At 37.7% G+C, this 22,467-nt stretch overlaps 1 long non-coding RNA gene across 1 annotated transcript; it reads right to left on the minus strand.

Annotated features, from left to right (window-relative positions):
- Positions 1-6,667: 6,667 nt before the first annotated feature.
- On the minus strand, positions 6,668-18,079 carry LOC306642954. Its single transcript, XR_013758735.1, has 3 exons — positions 17,914-18,079; positions 8,975-9,126; positions 6,668-7,968 (listed from the first exon to the last, which is right to left on the minus strand). It is a non-coding gene; the product is annotated as an uncharacterized lncRNA (long non-coding RNA).
- Positions 18,080-22,467: the final 4,388 nt, after the last annotated feature.

Genomic DNA, 22,467 nt, shown 5'->3' on the forward strand with positions numbered 1-22,467 from the left:
TTAACTGGGTGGTAACTGAAAGGTAGGGTGTGGCTAGAGGAGGTGGGTCACTGGGGGCATGCCTGTGAGGTTTATTTTCTGCCCCTTGTGAGTGGAACTCCCTGTGCTTCCAGCTTGACCTGTCCTGAGCTGCTTCGCTCCTCCTCCACACCCTTCCACCATGCTGTGGTATCTCACTTGTGGCCCAAAGTTATGGAGTTAGCCATCTATGGACTGAGACCTCTGAAACTGTGAGCCCCAAATAAACTTTCCTCCTCTAAAATTGTTCTTATCAGGTCGTTTGATCACAGTGATGAAAAACCTGACTAAAACAACTCTAAAGAAAAGCTTTCAATTTCTTATGGACTTCCTATTTGTTCATTTCGTCCCCTTCAAATTCATGACTATAGGAGACCCATAGACCACCATTTCTGTGGCATTGCCGTTTCCAGAAACAGTTTTTTCTAAGTCATCTTTGTAAACAGTCCTCAAAATGACCTTAAGAACATCCTAGGAAGACCTCATGATTTTATCCTCACCAGTTAAATTTTAAATATTGTTACACCTCCTGATATCTTACATTATCTCCTGAACTTAGCTCCTAGTGATCTTGAACGATTTCTCTATACTGGCAACCCAATTCTAAAATACAGCTTGCATCTTTTGACTGCATAAAAGTTTGTGTCCTGGCTTTGTTTTTCCAATAGAATTCCAAAGTAGTTTTGGCCAACAGCAAAATGGTAACAACATCAACATTCTCAGTTTCTGTTTGTGAGAACAGAAAATATTCATACGAAGATAAAATACTCCAGTGTGTGCAGGAATTCCAGTAGGTGGATGAGGAATTCTGGTAGAACGAGGGTGTTGCCACATGAGCACCATGGAGAGGACATTTCTCGGAGTCAGGCCAGTGTGGAATTGCTACTGGCAGTGGTGCAGGGTACCATGAACTGAAGGACCAAATTGTCCCAGTGTGTTATAAAAATCACAGCCCTGCCACTGGGAGCTCCAAGCACCATGTCAGGTTCCAAAGTCCCAGAGTTGGGGGTGAAGTTTGAGTGGCAGAGCCCACTGTTTGAAGTCTAGGTCAAAATACAGAGAAGAGGGCTGGGGTTGTGGCTCAGTGGTAGAGTGCTTGCCTAGCAAGTGTGAGGTACTGGGTTCGATCCTCAGCATCACATATAAATAAATTAATTAAATAAAGGTTCATCAACAACTAATAAAAATATTTAAAAATATATATAGAGAGAAGATATCATGTGCTATCATAGGTGACCTGTCAATCCTCACATAACCTCATGAGCATCAGCAGAGAATGAAGCTCCTACGAGTCCTTAGAGGCACCCAATGGGTGTGACTTTTAGAGCCTCAGTAGTCTGGAGGAAGAGGGTTGTGACTATTTGTGATCTGTCAGAAGACAGACTGTCCAAATTCAAATTTCAGCTCTGCCATTTTCAATCTTTATGACATTGTAATTACTACCTACTCTGCATGAGGAATGCTAAATATTTCTATTACCCACTTGTCCAACTGATACTTAGGCCTCAGAGGATACAGAAAATTAAAAATTCTCTACCTTTCATTATTTTCCTAAAATCACAAGGGCATTGATTTATTAGATTCTTCCTCTCTAATTGGATATATAAAGGTGGTTTACGTGTATCATCTTGATTAAATATCATAAAAGTCTCGTGAAATGGGTATTAAAATATCTACTTTATAGTTCAGGAGACTGAGGATTAAGAGGTAAAATCGCTACAGTTTACAAAACTAGCAAATGTCAGAGATGCGGGTTGAACCCAGTTGTTCTCTGATGGCAGAGTCTGAGTGCTAATCCACTGAGCTCACCAGGAGGTAGTGGGGATAAACCATGCCTCAAAGAGCTGCTGACCAAGATGAGGTCATAAAACCATGTTAAAGACACAAATGCATCCTGGAAGGGCTGGGTAGCACAAGAGTACAGAGAAGGAAAAGGCATATCCTCGTTTATCCAGGTGAATTTCAGTGAAGTCGCTTTCAAAAATAAAATGGTAGAGAGGGATTGAACAGCATTCTAGATAGAGAAAAAATACATAGATTAATAATAATGATCTTCCCTGTAAGAAATTGCTTTTGCCTTTCTCTACAGATCTCAAATAATTGCCCCAGCTTTATTCTAATTAGTTTTCTCCCCGGTGAGGAAAGAAATAGGGTACTAATTTTGGTTTCTCATTTGCAGAAGAGGAAAATGACACCTTGAGAACTTAATCTTTCAAGATCATACAGAATGTCAATAAAACAAAACAGAAACTGCAAGTTTGGATCTGGGATTCCTTTTAGTCACAGTCTGCTCACAAAATCCATCTCTTATGGAATCACAGGCCTGCATTACTCTCACTTGGACCAATTCAGACACACTGTTCTTTTCCCTCTTTTACAAATCAAGAGCTTTCTCAGTGGGACGGTGGGAATGTGTTTAACTTCTAAGAATGGGGTAGAAAACACGATGTTCCACAACTCCTTGCATAAAACTAGAGACTAGAGTTTGTTGCTGGTAAACAGTTTATTTAGGGTTATTTCATCAGTTCGTCTCGTATGGAACCCCACTACCAGAGACTGATGCCCACAGCGTGAAGCGTTCGTAAAGACATGATAGTGGCAGCTCAGCTCCATGAAGTCATTTCACCACTCAGTGAGGTGGGCAGGTTCTTACCTTTGAATCTTCCCAGGGTTTGGGTTAGCCTGTCACAGGAAGGAGGGCTGGTGCTCACGAAAGGCTACTGATGAAGTCGTGTGTCCCAGTCTGCCAGTTGTCTTCCCCACCTTCCTCAGGGTCCATTCTCCCTACTTTTCCTCAGCATCAGAATCGGCTCACTTATCGAATTATATAGCCCCTTTCTCCAAACACAAAGGGTTAGATTTCCTAGTTTCTTAGCAACCCATTGGGTCAGGAGGCTAATTTCTGGTCAACACAATAAGGCAGAAATTCTGTGTACAACTTCCCAAGGAACATCCTCCAAGGCTGGAGACTTATCCTTCTTCCCACCCTGTCTTTTCCTTCCTGTTGGTTGAAGTATGAACTTATTAGCTGAAGCTCCAGCAGCAACTTCAAACCATAAAAATCCTTACAAATAAAAGTCACAGATGGCAGGACAAGACAGAGGAAACCTTGATACCATGTCCTGCCGTACCAGGCCTGGACCTCAGAATTTCTTGATGTGACAAAGAAGTAACCTTCTAGTTTGTTTAAGTCACTATTACTTTGGTTTATTTTATTACTTGTAGTTGAACTTAACAGGGACTGTTATAACTTCTTAGGTGTTGTAGGGTGCACCTTAAATCCAGGGACTGAGAGTTTCTCCTGGTTTTTCTTTTAATTGCTAGTATAGTCATCACTATTTGAACACTTAAGTCAATTTGTCAAGAATTACCTTTTGACATTTCTTCTTGTCATCTTAAATTCCTATTTAAAGTATTAATTATAATTTGACTTGTCATGCACCTTCATGCATTAAAACTTATTTTTCCACTTAATTTAGAGCTCCTTCCATTGTTGAGTTTCATTCATGAATCTCAAATGTTCAAGTCTCAGTGATAACTTGGAGACATTTAGCACCTCGTGCTAAAATTTGAAATGCAGATTTTTTTTCAGAGATAGTCTAAACAGTCGTCTCTAGAGAGTGATTGAAAAGCATGTTATCATGGGGTTTAAGAGGTTAGTTTCTATCTGCAACATGAAACTGAACTATGTCTAAGTTTCCTCTCCTGGAAAATTTAAATAATAGTAGATGAAAATAATACAAATGAAATCTAATAATGTAAAAAATGCTATTTTAGGAAATAGGTACATAAATAGTCCCATTTATAGATGAGAAAACTGAGATCCAGAGGAAGTGAATTCCCCAAGGTCATAGTGTTAATAAGGGAGGTAGTAAGCTTCACATCCAGGCTTCCTGCACTCTTGGCAAGTACTGCCTTCCTGAAGATTCAGCAGCAGCAACACCGATGTTTCTGTTTCAAGCCAAATTCTCTGGAATTTTCCTTTAAGACTACATCTCTACCATTCATTTTATACTGACAATAAAATACTTTGTATTTTTTTTTAACTTTTTTAGGATGCTTTCCTGAATCTAATACAAACATCAAAGAAGAAGAACTCTGTATAATATACCTTAGTCACCCAAGGACCTTGCAAAGAGTCACCAGACAGTATTGATACTGATAAGAGTTTTGTGTAAGCATATATTGCAAACCATGATGACAAAAAGAAGCAACAGTTTTAATAGTGCTTTTTATTTTTTATAAATAGTGCAGCCCTTCTTATAGTAAGAGGAATACAGCTTAAGTAATTCAAGGGCCAAATGGAAACTAAAAATCTACATTGCCCAATGCAATCTTCCATGGCTATTTTAAAGATTAAAACAGCTGTTTACGTAATATAAGACTTTCCATTCATTGTATATATTTCCATTTTAACAAGTAACAATTCATTTTGCATATTAAATGAATGTGTTGATTTTGCTTGTCTAAATTGGAAGGAAATTTCTTAAATTGAAGGATCAAGAAGTGGATTTTCAACATGAGTGACTAGAGATTTACCAAAGAATATTTGGAGATTCTTCAGATGTTGTATTTTAGTGACCTTAGGGAGTAATAATATCTGCCTACTTATTAATCACTGTCAAAATGTCTAGAATATGGTCTCAGCCTCTGGTAAAATCAAATGAATGGAGAAAAATTTAATATGTTAACCACATGCATGCTAAGATCTACCAGAAACAATACTAAAAGTATAAAGTAAAACAGTTAATATATTAAAATCCAAAATTAGAGAAAGTTGGAAGGTCATAATTTATATTGGTGAAAATCTTCAGTAGTCAATGATTTATATTTACTTTAAGAAAATACCTATTTTAAATGTTCATTTAAAGATGCTAACTTTCTACAAATTGAAATTTGCTGTAAAATCTGTTCTGTTTTCATCTGAAGACTTGAACAGTATAGTTCTAGTAGTATCTTATAGTTGCACAGGCTTCACAATTTATAAATCACTTTGCCTCTGTTATCGCGTATAATGCTGTAAAAACCCTGAAGAAGCAGAGATTATTATCCATCTCCATTTTTCAAAATAAGAACTCAAAGATCAGAGAAGTAAAGTGGATTTCACAGGGTCTCTTAAGCAGTAAGCATCTGACCCATTTATGCCAATGGTTATTCTTAACATCATGATGCAGAATCTCCAACATCTAAGCAAAATTCAGGTTCCCCCAGATCCAATGTTTTTCATTTATTTAGTTTATTTAGTTTTATGTGGTGCTGGGGGTGAACCCATTGCCTCACATGTGCTAGGCAAACACTCTACCGCTGAGCCCCAACCCCAGCCCCCCCAATCCAATGTTTAGCAGTCTTTCCAGGAAAAATCAAAAAAGGAATGCCCCCTGAAATCAGTACATTGTATATTCACATTAAACAGAAACATATTTGTTTGTTTTCAGCTTACAAAAAAATTCAAAACAATGCATGGTAATATACCCACCAATTCTGACTTCAGTGCATGTGCATTAACTATGGGTAGGCATTGACTCTCCATTCACAAGCTACAAGGGGAAATAATCTGAATTTATCTGGAAAGAAACAAGAACAACACAAAAAACAAAGTAAAAAAAAAAAAAAAATCTTCATTTGCTTCCCCAAAGAACCAAACCAGAACAACCCCAAAATCCTTCTTCCCCAAACACTGAGATGCACATTCCCTTCCCTTCTCTCTTCCAGCAGCTTCTTCCCTGGAATTAAATCTTGAGTGTGGAACCTGTGCCTTTCCAATGACCTGGGTACATAGAGAAGTTACCATCCCAGGTGATCTGGGCTCAGGTGCGGAATAAACTCATACTCTTCCTAATGCGTTTCCCCCTTTTAATAATAATAAAAAAGTTATAATCACTTTTTAAATAAGTTTTTCCCCATTTGGATAAGCACAGTTCATGAATGTGGATCTCTCTGGTCTAAAGAACACTGTTCCAGCCTCTTAATGATCAACCCCCATAGTTTACTAATCACATGCTCATCTTGCTTTGGTGGATTAATATTGGCACTTTGCTCACTTATAACAGCTATTTATTATCAATTTTTCAAATTAGCACTCAACTGGCATTCAGCATAACTTCTTTTGGGGACAGGGTCTTTGTATACAACTAATTAAACTGAGAAATTCATCTGTTCAAAAGTTGCAAGAATTCAGATTGTGAAAAACTAACACTTTTTTACCTCAAAATTGCTATACTCATATGTACAAAGTTTCTATATAATGTGATGAAATAATTATTGTAATTAGCATCTTAATTTGAATTTAGATGCAATTTGGTTTTTTTTTTTTTCTTTTTAGAAATCTAAATTAATTCCCTGGGAAACTGATGAGAATTTTTCAAAGTAGAAATAAATGCCTGTAATAAATCAAGAGATAAGGGAACAGGCAGAGATTATTCTGCAATTAAAGTTTACTAAATTAATTCCACTTAAACTCCTTGGAGTTTAATGTGGAAAAACTAGGAAGTATGTATCTTCTTGGATTAAAAAAATCATACACTGAAAATTTAAAGGCAAAGAAGGGAGAAGAACCATATAATCAATATTTCCCTAAACACTAATCAGAAAATAAATGTTAATATTCCTCTCACAGTTTGATATTAAAAATATAAATAAAAGGCACCAAACTTGAGTAAATTAAATGGAAGTGTGGACAGGTGATTGGAAGTTGAAAGTGAATATTTGTTTTACCCAAATGAATGTAAATTTCATTAGTTGATAATTAAAAGGAAATTATATAGACATTACAATTACTGCCAATGGCATAAATTATGAAGCTGTATGGCAAAACAATTTAGGAACTCACATTGCTGTTACCATTGTCAAACTGGTTACTAGAGAAACTTAGGATAAATAATATACTCTGTGACTATGGAAATGAGGCCTTGATGTGTTGCTAGGCTGTTAAAGCTAATGTCATTGTATAAAACAATAATGTTAAACATTATTAGTTTTTTAATTATGTCAGTTAATTAGAATTGTTCCTGTTAATTGCCTATGATTCATCTCCAGATGAAAAATGCTCAAGAAAGAGCTTTGGTTTTTTTCTCTCCCAACATACCATCTAAAATAAGGTCTCGGTTTCATGCAACTGAATTTTATAAGTACCATTAGCTTGGGCAACAACAGCAATCATGGTCAAGTTCATCCACAATAAAAGACACTGTAATAAAAATATATTATTATGGGAGGCACTCAAGAATAAAGAGCTGACACTTTACTACTCTAGACTCTAAGATTGCCCCTGGCTCCCAAATGTTTTTATATCAAAGACCTGTACCAAAATATCCAAAGCAAATATGATAAGCACAGACTATTTGACATTTGTCTAGTCTTTAAATATCAAAACATTGAACTTCTATGGCTCCTCAACTTCTTCTCTTCTATTCCATGACCTCAAAAATATTTATATTTTCCCAGTTTTACTCACATTGTTCAATATTTATTGACCACCATAACAAATGAGAGAGACTGTGTTAAACACTGGATATATCCAGTTGTAGAAAATATGAGCAGGAGTCTCCCCCTGTGGATCTTAGAGTTTAACATCAAAAGGCACCAGCATTACCCTTTATGGAAATTGAGACTATCAAGACTTTAACACCATTCTATAGCTTTGAGGCCTGAGTACCACAAGCAACTCTAACTTATTCGGTTTCCCCCATATGGGGTGGAGCTTAGAGTTTAAAACCATAAGGCACCCATGTACCAGTTACTGTCACTGAGGCCATCAAACCCAAAGACACACCATAGCTTTCTGACCAGAATACCAACAGACTTACCCTAGATTCCTCAGATTCCTCATCTATAGTAAGATCAGGAATGCTTGTTCATGATGCTTTATCCATTTCTGTATTCCTAGTGCCTGGGCACTGGCTCATGATGCATGCTCTCTTTAGATTTGTTTAATGTACTCATTAATCATTACTGAAAAAGAAAAGAAAATCAAACTTCCCAAGATAGATTTTGTTCCATTGATGTCAAACATTAACAATTTAATATTGAGGAAGTTTATTATGAACAAAAATCACTTGTTTTAATAATAGGTTGATGTGTCAACGCCAAATCTTGCGTTGAAGAAGAATGTGAGAAAAAGACTTAACTCTTATGCATCAACAGAAGGCCTTTACAGTTGTGGAGAGGGTTCAATATGACATTGGACAACCCCTCCTCAAACCCCTGTCCTGAGACTTTTTGAGAAAAGGAGTCTTTAGTTTGTGTTCACAAATGGTAGGAGCAAGGGGCACCGGTAGTGAAGCATTCCTGTGGAGTCTTACAAATATTGTAGAGAACAATCCAAGCCAAATTAGTACTTTTGGGAGGTTAATGGCTATAGCCAGGAAGATTTAGAGCATTAAGATCTGATGAATTACTTTAAATAAGACAAAAATTTTATTCACTGACTTGGTTCAATCTGAGAAGTGTGGGTGATGCATTTTTCTCTGTTCATCTTTATTTAGCTATACATTACCCCCAGCTAACCTGCAAGCATCCTGATCCTGATCTGTATCTCCTTCCTGTCTATTCCCTGAATGTTCGTATGATAGAGTTGGGTTTATGAGTTTCTGTTGAATTCATTTGCTGGGTATGAAAAACAACAAGACAAAACAAATAAACAAAAAACCCAGATTCCTGGTGATATTCACAAGAGTTCTGGGTTAACATCAGTAGTGCTCACTGTTAATATATTTTGGGGCTGGAGTGTCTATCAATTGTAGAGCACATACTTGTCATGTGTAAAGCTCTCCAGCTCAAACAATAAATAAATAAAAATGTAATCTAAGATTCAAGGTACTTGACATCTGACACAATCCACATTCCTTTCTTGGACTACTCTTAGACCTTTGCATATTGTGATCCAATAACCCTTTATTTATTGATTAACTGTTTGATATAGAACAAACCTGTTAAATGCACCCTTATATTGACCTACCTTTTCGATTAGTGCAAATTCACCACGTCCCTGTAGGTGTTCTTCCAGAAAGCATTTTTTGTTTTGTCTTGAAGTTTGAGCCTTTTCTTCATAAACTCAGATTTCATCTTTGATTTTCAGGATCCTAAACATAAGTGAATAATTCAACAACCCTGGGAAGAAATAAGCAGGAGGAAAATAGCCCCCAAACTGAGAACACAAACTCTGGGGTCAGAACTACCTATCTCCAAGTTTGTGTCTGTTGACTTGTCCTTGAACTCTGACCTTGGATATAAGTTACTTAACTTCTCTGCCTACTTCACTCATCCTAAAGGCAGGAATTGAAGGCTGCAATCATTAAATGAGTAAATATGTGTAATGGCCATCGGACAAACCCTGGCATAGGTGAGCAGTAGTAGCTGCTACTAATAGGACTATTTTAGTTCTCTGATCTGATAATGATTTAAGCTGTATTTTTATAGTCTTCCCACTTACTGTTGGTATCTCTCCTTTCTAATGGTTGAAGTCTTCATCATTCACACGTATATTTTCTCTTTGCTAGGAAAACACATCTCCTTTACGCAGTCATCTCTCATTCATTCATGGATTCAACATATGGTCAAGGGCTTAGGGCTTGGTCCAAGAGCTACAATGGGAGCCAAGTAACCCAGATATGATCCTGCCTCTCGTGCAGCTTATAAAGTAAGGGAGTTGGAGAGAAACCAAACATTCACAGTGATAAGCATGCCAAGACACTTAAAATCTGTTATTATGAGTGTGTATAATGATACTTGACTAATCCAGGGAGTTCAGAGAAAACTTCATTTGAGAAGCAAAGTATACACAAGGTTCAAAGGATAAGTAGAGGTTAAGAGATGAAGCAGGGGAGAAAGACACCTCAGCAGAGGAACCAGGACGTGAAAGTCTGACAGCTAATCCTTGACTCCCAGGTTAATAGTTTTTCTCTTCTCCACCTATCACCCCTCCAAACTGTGTCAGAGCCCTGTTTTTTTCCCTGTGCACAGCAACCTGTATTTTGTCCTCAAAGTTCTTATCAACAGTTTGTAATTCCAAATTTAGTTTTCTGTCTCTCCAGCAGACCTAGCTTCCCTGACGGTGCAGTCAAAGTCTAGGCCTGGCCCTAGCTGGTGCCCATGCACATTTGTTATATTTGTTGTGAAATTATTTCTTTGCACCTTCCTTTGGGGGAGAGCTACAGGTTGGTTTCCTTTAACTCTATTGTGCCCATACTGGGACAATTAATCAAGATTATTCAATAATCCATTATTTTTCTTGAATGTCATCCTTCTGAAAGAGCCTTCATCTCCTTTAAGGCATAAGGATTCTCCAAGTGTCTCCAGGTATTACTGAAGCGTACAGGGAGCCCTCGATCCTACCATTGAATAGATCCTAATAAAGTAGAGATAAGGAAAACAGATTCATAACAGAGCTACTTTGATTTTTCAGGACTACAAAAAGGCTTTGGAATTCATTATGGTCATGGCACTTATTTCACAGAAGAGTGAAAGATCAGGACAGGACCTCCAGCCACCTGCAAGATATAACCTTCAGAGACATTTCCAAAGGTTTTCAACGTACACCTGTGGGTAGCGTGATTGATGTGAGATCCTGGTTCACCCATCTGTGCCTTGGTTCTGAACAAAGCTATTTTCCCAGCTGTCTTATTTCCATTTGAGTCTTAACGGGAAGAAGCATTTCTGCTCCGAAACCGCTTCCTTGAATTGGTGATAGTGACTTCAACTTGGTGACAGGAAGGAGTAGGACAATGAGAAGATGCTTTAACACCTGCAAGGCTCCGGGAAACTTCACGTGTCAAATCCTTTCTCTGGAATCTGAACTGGTAAGTTGGGATGGATGTGTCATAAGAAGCCCAATATCCGCGCAGTACAAAGGAAGCATTAAGTCTGCTTATTCAAGGATGAAGAAAGGCCTGGACGATGCAAACAGAGAGTATAATGGACCCTGTATACATTTGCACCTTTCTAACAATTTCTCAGCTTGCTCCACATGCTATTCAGTAGTCAAGCTGCCAAACAGACTTTCGGTCCTTCCAAAGATGGTCTCATTCCTTGAAGTTTCAGTGTTTGTAATTTGGCTGATTGGAGAACTTGGCTGAGTAAAGCATCATCAGAGATGATTTGTCTTGTTGCAAATTGAAAAGGCTTCAGTACATAGCACAAATGATCCATTAGCAGCCATTGTCTAGAGTTCAGGAAAACACCTTCTGCAGCATTGTGCACTAATGCCTGTGGCTTTTTCTTTCTTTCTTCTCCTTCTCCGAGGAAAGCACGCCTCCCAACATATAGAATGACTTGTTTTTCAGTATGTGAGCACTTTGTGTATGATTAACTAAAGTTGAAGGAAACTGTCACGCTTCAAAATTCTCAAAGAACTTTGAAAAAATGTAGGAACAAGTTTCAAAGAGACTGGAAAAAGCTGCCATACTTCTGAGTTTATCAGAAAAATGTAAATCAGATAAAAGCACTAGAGGAAAAAGAATAAGTATTTATTGTAAAATATTTTCAGATGGGCAAGATAGCCTTTCAGTTTGCAATTCTTTTCTAAAAAGAGAACAAAATAATACATTTTAAAAACTAGTAAGCCAAAACAACTTTGAAAAAGGAAAATAAAACTGGAGAAATACTATTATCTGATTTTAAGAGATTATAAAGTCATAGTAATCAAGACAGAGTAGCAACTGGTGTAAAGACAGACAAATACTTTACGGGAACAGGATAAAGAATCCAAAAATAGACCTGTGTAATATATGATATGTAGACAACTGATATTCAACAAAGGTGCAAAAGCAAGCACCAGTAATCCTGGAGAAGGATTGTCTTTCCAACACATGGTGCCAGAACAAATGGATTTCCAGAAACAAAAGAGCCAAAAATTTTTTTAAAAAAAATTTTTGATCAATGCCTAGTACTAATATAAAAAGTAATTCAAAGGAGATCATATACCTAAATATCATAAAATTTTAGATTCTTCTTTGTGGCCTTGGGTAAGCAGAGACATCTTTGCTAAAATCATGATCAAATTGAAACAACAGATTTCATCAAAATTAAAAACTTCCTTACAAATCAACATTAAAGATAGGAAAAGACATATCATGGGGTGGGGTGGGAGAAAATATTTGCAAACCATATACCTGCTAAAGAATTTAAATCCAAAATATCTACTCAAAACTCAAGAAAACCAACATTTTTTTAATGAGACAAATGTATGCTGACTCCATTCAAAGACATAAGGATGGCAAATATGCACACAAAAGGATACTTGGCATCATCTGACATTAAGAATTGCAAATTGAAATCACGAGATACCTCTACACATATTTTCATGATCGAGGGTTTTAAAACTGCCCATCTTCAGTGTTGATGAGAATGGAAATAACTAGAACTCTCAAACACTGCTGGTGATAGGGTAAAATTGCACAACAATCATGAAAACAGTTTGACTATTTCTTAAAAAGCTAAACACACACATACCATATGATCCATTTATTCCATTCCCAGGCATTTATGTGAGAGATATGAAAGCTTATGTCCACACAAAGACTTGTACATAACTCTTCACAGCAACATTATTTGTAATAGCTAAAAACCTGGAAACAACTCAGGGTTCATCAACAGATGAATGAATAAACAAAGATACAAAACATAGCCCTGTCATGGAATACTACTCAGCAATAAAAAGGAATGAGCCCAGCAACACCATGGATATCAAATAATTATGCTTAGTGTAAGAAAGCAGACAAAAAAAATGCATAATTTTGGTTCCAGTTACATATAGTTCTAGTAAATGCAAACTATTCTACAGTGATTTTCAACAAAGCAAATCCATGGTGGCTCAGGGAGGGATTGAGCAAGGAAAGGGAAAAGGAGTGCAGAGAGTTACCGATGATATGCTGATTATCTTGAATATGGTGACAGTTTCCAGGGTACATGCATATGTCCAAAAATCAAATCATGCACTTTAAGACTACTGTGTGTCAGTCATACCTCATTGAAGTTGCTAAAGCTAAAACAGAAAGCAGTATGTGATGCAGTTGGAAGTTGCTTATTTGGGGACTGTGCATTATGGGAATTCCAACAGGATTAATGGACAGTATGGCACAGGAACAGTTTCCCAGAGATGTGAGTCTGGCACAAACCTGAACGAATGAGAAGACAGCTTAGCACAGAGCAGTTCTTCAAGCAGTTTTTGTATACCTACTACGGGCGAAGCTCCATGCTGGCATTGTCCCAAGGAACCTGCTGGGAGGATGATGGACCAGACAGAGACACAAATGCTGCACTTTAAGATAATTTGGAATTAAAGCTGAGAAGAGGTTTACACAGAAAGTTCTAGAAGTACAGAGAAAGGTGGGTCAGCCTTACCTGGAGGGCTTTACAAAAGACACCATCAGAGCAAAGTCTCAGAGGATGAGAATGAGTTAGCCAGGGGAAGCGAGGCAGGGACAGTGTCCCAGGAGGGGATTTCTTGGAAAGGGTGGGAAGGTGTCCGCAGCATGGTGTGCCCTGAGAAGACACATCCGTCAGTACTGACAGGTCATAAAAGCGACATGGGGAGTCATGCTCAAGCGCTCATTCACTCAGTTTGCCAATCAAAAAATATTTATTAAATGATTTCTGTGGATCAGGCTGCATCAGATTTCAGCTTCTAACTACGTGACACTTCCACGGTGCAGAGGGAATCCTTTCAGGGAGCCCCCTTGAGAGGCCTTCGTCAGATCCCCAGTGAGGACCAGATTCTGAAAAACTTCCAACGTGTTCTTAGGTGCATGGACTTGATTCCTGAGGCAAATGGGAGCCACAGAGAGTTCCAAACAGAACGGCCCATTCAGCTTCACGTGTTTAAGAGGGACAGATGGATCTATCTGTTAGGTACAAAACTAGAGAAGAGAAGACTTATTAGCTCACTGTTCCAAGAACCAGGACTGAAAACAGAAGAATCACTCATCTGAGAACAGAGATGTGATGAATGCAGCGACAGGCATGTTGGCTGCAAGCAGCCAAGAAGCAGTGGCTAGCGACCTTAGTTAGTCTGCCTCTCACCAGGAAGCTGGGAGCTGGAGATGGGCGTGCTCTGAGGACCTGAATCAAGACAAGAAGGGAACGCTGAAGAGACAAAGTCCCTCTTTTGTGTCTGTTAACCATGGGGCACTTGCCTGATTTTTGCCTCAGGCACCCCTTGTCCTGGCTATGAGGACAGGGCATTCTCATTGGCCATTCCTGCATGATCATGCCCAGCTTAAGGCAGAGTCCCAAGCAGGTGCCGATGTGAGGCAGCAGAGCTAACATTGTCAAATCATGCAATAGTGAATTCAGATGTTTTACCCCTTCTCCTCAATTTACACCACCATTGCTTCGAAAATATATATATCAACACAGAAGCTATTCAAAATCATCTTGAATCCTAGACTAAAGTTATGAAAATCTCACTGTAGATTTAGTAGCCTCACCAAACAACCCTCGACTATCTAGAGAAACAAAAATCCACAAACATTTGAAAATAATGTCGCTTATTTGTGCATGAATCTCTCTGGGTACTCAGGAGCATAATGCATTTCATGGTGCAAAATTGAAACCCCAAACATTTAGACTAATGATGGTGTCAATTGTCTCAAAGTTCTTAAAAATGCCCAGAGGTGTAAGACATCACCTATACCCGCTATCAACCTTAGACCTAAGCTACCTATCGGGACACATGTGGAGCCCGTGTCCCCACTGCTGAAGCAGTCCTTGATATATTGATAAGCCAGCCCAGGTAGCCTGACTGCTAAAATAGACAGAGAAACCTCTCTGAGAAAAGAAATGATTACAAATCCTACCCTTGGACAACAGGCATTTTAGAACTTATCTGTATTTTAGCCTCTGATTTCTCTCCTCTGGTGAATGAGCCCCAAAACCGAATCTGCACTGACTGAAACTTAGAAATCAATCAATCAAAGCTGCAGTCATACATTTAATACTGAGGGTTGAATGAGACAAAGGACTTCTATGTCATAGAGATGATATGGAAATTAACAGGAATCCAAGAAAAGACAATTATACCCACTTCTATTTCCTGTCAAGTAACACCTAAGATTTTTGATAGGAAAATGACTGTTTCAGTTAACTGGGGGAAAAGAAACCCTCTGGGTTGTTTTCATGGTGAGGGTGGTGGCTCCTCTTCCTCTTCCTTCATCACCTCTGATGTTTCTCTCTTCAGTCAAAACATGGTGGGGTTGTTAGCTAACCTGCTTGATTCCAGGTACCCTGAGTAAGTTGTATAGCTCCCAAGACCAACCCAAGCACCATGCAAATGTCAATTAGCTTCCTTCTCAGGTAAGCACATGTCTCTGAATGTGGGTCCACATGCTTGTTGAGACTCCTAGTTCTGTACAGGGAGGTTGGCACACTTTACGGGAACCCAACACACTGACGCACAAGAGTCCAGGCTGACTGGTAATGGCAAGGCTCCGTCGGAGAGTGGCTGCCTGTGAGTCACCGCTTTGGCTAATATTTACGGAACCCCTTCATCCAGTACTCCAGCACTAATGTATGAATAAGAATTTCATCTTCCTCTTCATTTCCCATAAGTGGAGTCTATTTTTAGCTATAATAATATTTTCTAACTTCTTATCTTGAATATTTTACAAACACAGTGTGTCAAGTTTAAATGAGCTAAAGCATGTCACTTTTTACATTCCTCTGAAGTCTTTAAGGAAATATGCACAATTCATTTCTGAGCTCTGGATTTCACAGAAGAGAATGCTTTTGTATGCTAAAATACCAACTTGGAACTGTTTTGACTAAGGAAGAGGGGGTTGTTATACTAATTGAATCCAGAAATCATACATAGCAGTTCTATTCCATGTATGTTGCTTATAAATGAAGTGATCTTAGGAAAGACTTTGCTAGACTTTCAGTTTATAGATAGGTTCCATCGCCACATGGGAAAGAGGGTCTGAAAAATTTCTCCAGTCAGTGTGCATGTGTTTTTGAGAATTACAGCAGGGTCAGACAGCATTACATCCAGTGAGCAAGTATGCTATTTTGTTCAGCATGGTAAGAGGAAACACACAGCATTTTCCTGTGAGCTTATTCAATTACCAAAGTACATGATCTGAGTCCTGTAGTCCTTAAAAGTGAAGATAATATAAATTTCTAACATCTTCTTCAGTCAGACATTAAAGGAAATGGTCTTTCATTGTTTCTCACTTATAGTTCATGGATACAACCCAGGCAATTTAGGAAGAAAATGAGAAACTAAAGAACTAAATGCCAAATTACAATTTCCATACTTCGATCTCGATGCGCCACTGCTGGATTGAGCTCTTTAATATTCTACAGCGCCTGTGACAGCCACTTCTCCAAGTGTTGGATATGCAATTTCGATCTCTTTTTCTCTGAGTCTTTGTACCTTTTAGTCTAACAACAAAGAGGAACAAAGATCCTAATTATACCCATAATCATTATTATCTGAAGAAGTTCCCAGTAATTAAATTTTAAAGAAAATTTATTTAATGAGCTTTCTACAGTCACATCCAAGCAATACACATTCAAGTAGATAGTGATTAGTATGAAATAGCACTAATTTGAATGACTTGATAAAAGCTCCTACTTCACTACTATGTTTTTAATAATTGTGTAATTACATAGAGAATTATTCCTGTAAATATCGCTTGTTTTATATAGAATGGAGGACATGAAGATGTGTTCTATCTGGAACAAATTTCCAATATTTTGAAGCTGTATCTTCTTGTGTCAGCTAAAAAGTTAATATGTACGTCTTAATTACACAAACACACACAATCTCTTGCATGGAATATACACCTTTCATTTGCATGAGTTGGGAATAAGTGCCTCGCTTAGTTGAAGCAGAGGTGGAGGGAAAATAAATCTTCTCTGAAGGAGTGCATGGTCATTACCAGTGAATGAAAATGAAAAGCATATTTCGGCGAACATCTCCTAATTATCCCATAAGAGAGGCGCGATAATTGGCATAGACTATATCGATGTTGTCGCGTCTATATCATTTCCAGTGATTCATGGAGCTTTAGAAATGTTATCATGTAATATTGTGCATTTGTTCTTTTAATTTCAGGGCAAAATAAAATGCTGATCTTAAATACAACTGTTGAAAGACAAACTACAGCACAAAGCAGACCTCATTCATGTGAATATTTTTGTTTCAAACCATGTGGCTAACCCAGCAAAAGATAGCCTGCTTACTTAAATAAGTATTCTGTGACACAATGAGACCAAGGGGACACATACTGGTCGAGGACTCAGGGAGTAGGTGGTGTGACTTGAAGCAAATCATAGGCTCTCCCTGGGCCTCAGTTTCTGAATCTGTAAAATGAGATTAGAGATGAAGCTTCTTAGGATGTTTCCAGCTTTCAACTGCATTTTTTAATGCCACTAGTTATATGATACAATCGATTCAGTATACCCCTTTTTCCAAAATGAAAAATAAAAAGCAATTTTTATTATTTTCAAAAGGAAACATTTGAAGGCAAAGCGTCTAATACAGCCTTAGGTACAAAAATATCTACTGAAGCTTTTATTCAACACGCCAATGATACAGTGTGATGTTAACTTTTTAAACAGGCAATAGAAAGAGACAATAAAATTAAAATGGGAAACCAAATAAGATAGATATCACATAAAGGTTTGATATCACAGGAATAAAATTTAAGTGGTTATACTTTCCTGACTCCTATCAAACTCTCCTTCTCGCCCTTACGCAATGTTATCCTTAGGGAGAAGTGGCTGGACTAGAAAGAAAAGATTAAAAAAAAAAATCTTTCAAAGTAATGGGAACCCAGCTTCTCACTTGCAGATTTCTCACCAGTAAGGAGTCATTGTCATTCTTGGTGCAATCTTTAACCTGCACAGAAGTGTGAGTGATTTCTTGCTCCTAGAGTAGGTCAGGGAGAAGCCAAGTACCTGTAAAGACAGCCCCCTGGGACTAGATCTCAGCGAGGAAGTTCTGGAGTCCCGTCCCTCTGGTCAGCCTCTCTTGAACTGAAGGGAAAACTTTGCTGACCTTGACCTAACCCTGTGTGATTACACATTGCTAGAATTCCTCTTCTGATCAGTATAAACACTGAGCGCTGTTGATGCCAACATGACACCATGGAAATATTTATATCTCCTGCAAAGTGTATGGTTTTCCTAAACTGAAAAGCAGTTTTGGGGAGAGAGGCGCTATCACCATTGATCCTGAGAAGTCAGGTCATCCGGACTGAGTTGAGGTATGTACACAATTCACTTCGTCTTTCAGAAATCCAGGAACTGGTCAGTCAAGCAGGAAATAACTCCAGGTTAAACTACAAACAGCATGAGTTCAAATTTTTGTTGAACATTTATCTAAGTTCAGAAGAATTTGGGAACTCACCTCAGGCATTGTCGGCTTGTCTCAATGGCTCTGACAAAACTGTAATTTGTGAAAGGAATTCAGCGACCATCATCACAAGACTGAAGACAGGCAAGGCTCAAGCCAGCCCCTTAATCAAGCAGGTGAAGGATGGAGAGATAAGGAGACCAGAACCTCATCCCCCTCAACCAGGGTCTGTGGAAAGGGGTTCAGCTAAATAAAGGATTCCCATTTGATGTGATCTTTTTGTGGAAGGTTTTTTAGATGGCATGAAAAATAACATCCTCTAAACAAAGCCAGATGAAAGACAATAATAACAATTCAGAAATTATAGATATTGAGAATTCCATGGAGCATCTGCCATATCAGGTTTTCTGTTTCTTGAAGTTCGCTTTCAAAATGATACTTGAGAAAGATATGAACTACTTTCAATTTAAAATTATGTTTACATTGACTCTAAGTTCAGTAATTCCCAATCAAATAATTGTTATTCTAGTCAGTGCACTAATCTTCATTTTTTAAAGTGTTTTATGAGTTCTTAAAATGTGAAAAAAAAATCAATGAATCGTGTAAAGGGCAATTCATTTGGATGGGGGACTTTTCTTTAATAAAAATATTATTTGATCAGGCTAGATGCGATTCAAATTATCTTCAGGTTTTCCTGTTTAATCTCAATGCTTAAGCAAGCAAATTAAAAAAGAAGGATCCTGAACATCAGTTTGATAGCGATCCGTTAGCGATGTTGAGGAGACGCCACTTTTCCTGGCTGATTTTATTTTCTATGCCCATGATGTGTGAGAAAAATGCCAGCGTGGAAAAAATAAAAGCTGAAGAAAATGGATTTTGATTAGTAAGGAAATGGGACTGATTGTGAATTTCCAGTTCCTCTCATTCTTCTGGCTCTTCTTTCAAATGCCTTTTCTTTCATGTTTGAAGTTTGCCTGAGCAGTTAATGTACCCTAATTTGTTGGTTCTGCTTTCAACTCAAGTATTCACTGCCTCTACCTGTGCTTCTCCCTCTTTTATTACTGCACAATCTTTTGATGCTGGAGTTATTCAGTTATGCTTTTTTATCCTGTCCCCACAAGTCCCTGAAAAGACGTCTTTCTTCCAGCTCATCAGGATACCTAATAGCACATTCAGCTTCATTTGTTTCCATTCCTCAAACATTCACAGAGCCACCTACTATGTGCTGGATGGTGGGGCAGCAACAGCAGGGAACTTGGGACCTTGGTGTGGGCACATGCTCTTCTCAATGCTGCTTGCTGCAGGACTTCCTCACTTCTGACACCTGGTTTTTCTTAATGCCACCACGCACTGCACATTTTGGACAAACAGCAGCTTAGGACACTTAGCAATAGACAACATTTCTTGGGTATAATGGCTGAGCTCTGCATGGTGAATTATGCCCAATGACCAGAACTCTACCCTGCCACTCTTTTCATATCCAAATCCAGCAACTCAGTCAGCTGGCACTTAATTAGTTAATAAACAGACCGTTTCATTGAGAGCATACATTAGCATCTAACACCGGCTGGCAGACGAACCTTCTTGATTGATTAAAATATACATTTAAATATATTCCCTTAATTTATATCAGTTGCAAAGTGAGGCAGTTATCTTTATAACTGAGAGCATTAGCGTAAATTATTTAGTATCTTCATTCTAATTTGCACCATATTATAATATCTATCTTGATCTTAGAACTAAATAAATCATCTGTCCCAAATTATAAGCACTCCGTGAGTCCTGAGATTTTATTTTGCTTTCCCATCTTTGCTTCATGATTTTTCTGAAAAGGACTGAAACTCCAGAGAAAAACAGTAGATTTCTTAAGTGGAGAAAATAAACTTTAAAAACTGCTATGATCATTTTCCTAAGAATGAGAAGCTTAGAATTTGATCTGTGTTCATTTAAATATTTTGTCATGAATTGAAAATAGATGATAGTCTGAGTTCTCTCGAGATAAGGGTTTTTTAGGTATTGTTACTGGTTTTTTGTTTGTTTGCTTGTTTCTAATCACTGTAGATAATCTTCTGTCACCAATCAGTTATGAGAGCAGAGTATATAACTGACTCTGTTGGGATCCTGCATCCAATGGTTTGGAAGGAAACAAGATTCAGTTACAGTCATGTTAGAAAGATGAGACAGACAAGAGGTGAGTTAAGAAAAAAAAATGAAATATTGTGTTATTTGTACAAATGTATGTAAAGAAAATACTTTTAAAAACAATTTTGCTGATAGTTAAATGCATGTTAACTGTAGAAAATATAGAAAAGTATGGAGAAAAAATAAATTCCCTATAATGTCATCATTCAAAAATAACCATTCTTAATATTTTGATGTTGAGTTCTGTAGACTTATCTGAATACATTTTTCCATATTTGGGGTATGCTAAGCTTACTATTTGATGCTATTCTTTTTCCACTTAATGTTATATCATGAATATAAGTCCATTTTTTTCAATTTTTTATTTGTTCTAATTAGTTATACATGACAATAGAATGCATTTTGACACATCATACATAAATGGAGTAAAACTTCTCATTCTTCTCGTTGTACATGATATAGGATTACACTGGTTATGTAATCCTATAAGCATATAGGTTCATAATGTCTGATTCATTCTATAACCTTTCCTACCCCACACCCCCTCCCATCCCTTCACTCCCCTCTGTTTAATCCAAAGTACCTCTGTTCTTCCCTACCACACCCCCATTGTGAATTAGTATCTGCATATCAGAGAAAACATGCTGCCTTTGGTTCTTTGGGATTGGCTTATTTTGCTTATCATTATATTCTCCAGTTCCACCCATTTACCAGCAAATGCCATAATTTCATTCTTCTTTAAGACTGAGTAATATTCCATTGTGTAGTACCACATTTTCTTTATCCATTCATCTGTTGAAGAACATCTAGATTGGTTCTAGTCAGAATGGCAATTATCAAGAATACAAGCTACGATAAATGTTGGTTGGTGAGGATATGGGGGGAAGGATACACTCATACACTGATGTTGGGACTGCAAATTGGTGCAAACACTATGGAAAGCCGTATGGAGATTCCTCAGAAAACTTGAAATGGACCCACTACTTGACTCAGCTATCCCACTCCTAGGTTTGTACCCAAAGAACTTAAACTCAGTATGCTACAGTGATACAGACATATCAATGCTTAATTCTGTGTTTTTAAATATTATTCTGGAAGATTTTTATTGACTGCATATTGTTTTCTCAGGTGGATGCAACATAATTTAATCAATTCTCAGAGTCGGGTATTTTTATTATTCATTATTCCTGAGTATTTAAAGCAATATCTTAATACTTCAGGTAAGTGTTAGTACACATTTGCCATTAGGGAAATACATTCTCGCAGATGTTACTGGTGCTTACCGATGTCCAAATCTCCTCCTCGGTGAGGATAGTTGGAGGCTAGCATTTCCAAACCCTCATTTAGGAAGGGTCATGTGATTAATTTGAGCCAATGGGCTAAAATAACTCCTAGTCAAGGCACAACTTCTCTCTAATCTAACAGCTGGTGAGACTGTATATTCCAAATGGTGCTATCTCATGGACAAGCCTAATCTTCCTGGGTCCCTTGAGAGTCTATTGGAGCAGAGCTGCCTAACAATCCATGTGGCACTTACAGTGCAAGCAAGAGATAACCTCTTGTGTCAAATAACTGACACTGTAGAGTTGGTTATTTCAACAATATTATTTAGACTAACCCCTTACATGCATTACTATTTGAATTAGTACTTTATATCAGGTAACACATTGAAATCAGGTTTCCTTTTGATATTTGACAGTGATAATTTTAGTTGTAGAATTTCAGTATTCCCCTATAATTAGTCATTATCCTCAGAGGCTCAATTATAATTGATAGCATTTATTGAACACTTGTTATGTGGTAGACATTTTCTAAGAGCAATACCTATGCTCACGACTTATATGTTATACCAAGAAGAATGTGTTCCCTCTTTCAGCATGTTGTTTAGCAAATAAGGGCAAAGCAGTGTTTGGTGCCACATAGTTCATAAATTTAGAAAATGCACAAATCCAAAACTACTTTTCAGCTCAAGAAAAAAAAAAAGAGAGGCTTAAAACATGGTCACAAAAGTGAAT

The sequence above is a fragment of the Sciurus vulgaris genome, assembly GCF_902686455.1.
Source record: "Sciurus vulgaris genome assembly, chromosome: 13".
NCBI lineage: Eukaryota > Metazoa > Chordata > Mammalia > Rodentia > Sciuridae > Sciurus > Sciurus vulgaris.